Genomic DNA, 3,644 nt, shown 5'->3' with positions numbered 1-3,644 from the left:
TTACACTTCCATCAATGTGACTTATCAATGCACAAACAACCAAAGAATGTTTATGTATACAATAATATTGTAAACTATTTTACACTTACATTTGTAGATGACCGTCAGGCTTCATTTATAAAACCATATGACCTGCTATTCCATTGATGTGAAGCTTGTTATAAGACAATACATTAATATATTCAATTCGCAAATCATGTCTTTAGTTCCTCTTTCCCAAAATTCCACGAGAGAGAGTTTCCACAAAATATATTTCCCTTTGTGCAAAGAACTGAATGCCAAGAGTGACATTATAATATTCCAACGAGACAAATTTCCTTACAAATAAATAAAAACACTTACAAACAATGGGCTTGCGGTTATTTGGTGTGATAATAAGTTTCCAAACTATAGAATTCCTCATTGAGTTTATTCCTGCCCGCATTTCTTCCACCCATAGTTGACAATGATGAAAAGTTTCAAGCCTTCTTAGGAGTCTTCCTCTACTATTTAGAGTGACTTCCCCCAAAAATCACATAACAATTATCCATAGATTACGTTCCAAGTTAATTCCTCCCACTTATCCTAAGCATGAAATGTTGGGAGTGTCACTTGTAGTTTCCTTGGGGTTAAGATTGTATTCCAGTATGATTGTCAATAATTCCACCCTTGATCATAAAAATGATTGTGTTCCTACTTTCCACCAGTATTCATTTCCAGATAACTAAGGAAACACCCTATGATCCACTAGAAGAACCATGAAAAATTCATGGTGTGCGCTTTGTAATAACTGTGAATTTCATGCCAAAATAGAAGATTTCCTTCCAGCCAAGTGTGTACTAGATGGAGAAAGATACAACAAATGACATTACACAATGCTTCTTTCCAAACAAACAAGGGAGTATACAAGACAGTCAATTCCTCCATTCAATTGTGGAGTGTACGGTATATAACAATGGTGAATAATTCCATGCTCTTTACATACAAACGATATATTCCTGAAGTGTACTTCCCCCACCAATCGGTTGTTAAAACTATGATATTATTTAATCAACTAATTTTCCACTTCAGTATAACATGTGACCAGCACAATAAAACCTTCCGACTTGTATAATAAAATATAAGCATAACCATGTAAAAGTGTAACCATGGAAGAGTGAGATGAAATAAACAATGTGACCTCCAGTGGGGATGCCCAAAGAAATATCGTAAGTATATAAAAAAGAAACGATGTGAAGCCCTTTCATCTCCTTCCACCTTAATAAACAAGGTGTATTAAAAAATTCATATATGCTTCACATGTACCATTAGTCCTCCCACTAAAGTTTAAAATTCCAGAATCAATAAGCCTCTTGATCCAATTCCAAGATATGTGACCAAGTCTTTGATGTTGTAGATAATAAGATTCCAAGCATGTGTTCCCATTGTCGATATTCCTCCATATGGAGTAATCTTTGCCCAATATAAAAAATTGGTCTACCAACTTCCAATGGACATCAAGAAAGATGGACCATTGTGTGAAAATCATAATGCACTAATTTAACCATTGAGCAATATTTCCACTCTCCCTTTTCCAAATAGTATGTCATAATCAATAGGTTCCAAGATGGAGCAATAAATTAAATCCCTTCTCACTGAAGTTGAATAGCCTGTCCTATAACAATAATAGTTTTCCTCCACAAAAGGAGTTTGATGGCATAATTTTCAATCCAAAGTATATCAAATTCACAATTAATTCCTAAGTACATTAGTTTTCCCTTCGGAATTGTTGCATGCCAATAAGATTGCTATTGTACTCCAATATATATGATGTATATAAACAAACACCATACTCCATCTATTTTTAAAAGAAATAGCCACAAATAAAAATATAGTGCAAACATTAACATCAGACATACCGATAGATGAAGAGCAAATTTCCTGGAGTGACCCCCAGCTTCCTCTTTGAATAAGTGATGCTCAATAAAAACACTTCCCTGAAATCCCTTTTCAGGCTATGCATAATTATCTGCAAGATATCAATTTTCTCCAACAATAATTTTGCACTGATTAGACTGAAAATAAGTGATTCCACTAAAAATGATTCCTTTAGCGTGTCGCAATGCACCAATGAAATTATTCAATGTCGACGATAATATGAAAAACTCCACGGGGCGCGAACAATGCTCGACATCTGTATGTTATCCAAAAATCTGTAGTATTCCGGTGGGTTCCATGGTATTCCAGCAAGATCCTTTTGCTGTGCACTCCTTCCGGCGTACGACATCCGTTCCCGACCACTGCAACGTGTGTTCTCACTATTTCGAGAGTATGCCATCGAGTGTTCCTGTTACAACCAGTTCTAGCTAGTTTTCCAATGATAAAGAAAACCCAACTATTTCTAGATTCCTCGATTGCTTTTCAGTTTCCACCAAACATCAGTAGCTAGCTATCTTCTTGTCGCAATCCAGGTATTATACTTCCACTCTTCCTTGGCGTGCCTTCCTCAGATTGTTTCTAATTCCTTTCTTAAAAATAGAATGATTTCCTCCTTAATTGCAGCAATCAACTACCGCAACAGAGTTTGTTGTAGCCACTGTCGGAACAACTCACCCTTGAAATCGCTGTATGGCTGCATCAGACTCGGCGAGTAGGCAGCACCTTTCCCTGAGCACCAGAACTGGATCTGGACCTGCATAACAACGGACTCAATGACTTGGGGAAGCAGACGACTTCCCAACTCCCAAGGCAGCAGACCTCACGGTTTTGAGAGACGGCGACGGGCGCGATACGGAGCGAAGTTGGACGCGGTGAGCCGGCAGGATTCATACATGTTGAGAGACGGCGACTGGCGCCGAGTTGGACCCGGTGAACCGGCAGGATTTGTACTTCCGGCAGATCGAACTCGTGGTCATGGACCAGCTACAACTTCAATCTCTATGCGTGAATCAGAGAGGCATGGAGAGCTCCCTTCACGTGAAGAATCCATCATGGCTCCTTCCTTGAGCCACGGGTGAGATTGATCCACTTCCAAGAAGCAAGATCAGACTATGCATATGGACGTGCTTTGCAGCTTGATTTTCCTCCTCGATTGACGCATAGGCTGCAGCACGTAGGCGAAGACGCCGAGTAGTCCATGAAGTTGACCAACCAGGCGGCGACTTGGGGAAAAACGCAAACCAGATGCTTGCGGCGACAACCGGCACCAGAGTAGGCAGCGGATTTGGGTTCAAGCGTCGGCGGCCGAACCTTGCTCTGATACCAATGTTAGAAATTAGGGTTTGCGGTCTACCCCCTATTCCTCTGCGCTTATTCGTGGTGCCGCTCACAATTCGCATATCTGAGACTAGGGGGTAGGGACCTTCTTATATTGTTTTTCTAAAGAGTCCACCTCTTATACAGATATAAGATTCCTAGTCTTTTCCACTAGTTTCCGGGATAGAGTCCAGATCAAATTACCAACCACGATCATATTTGTCTGTTAACGGATTCTACCTGTTATGTCCCTGGAGCACGCGCTTGTGAGCAACGCGCCATAATAGAGTGTAAATTCCTCTAATTATGTAGATCAACATTAGGGCTGTAATCTAACTATACGATCTAGCTCCTTCCAATCATCAGTGTACCCGGGTAGTCTTTCCAATATAACTACTATATTGTATTCCACTGATAATCAACCAGCTTCC

Source organism: Triticum urartu, chromosome 4 (assembly GCF_003073215.2).
Source record: "Triticum urartu cultivar G1812 chromosome 4, Tu2.1, whole genome shotgun sequence".
NCBI classification, from domain to species: domain Eukaryota; kingdom Viridiplantae; phylum Streptophyta; class Magnoliopsida; order Poales; family Poaceae; genus Triticum; species Triticum urartu.
The sequence above is the reverse complement of the archived record's forward strand: the minus strand, read 5'-3'. Positions refer to the sequence as shown.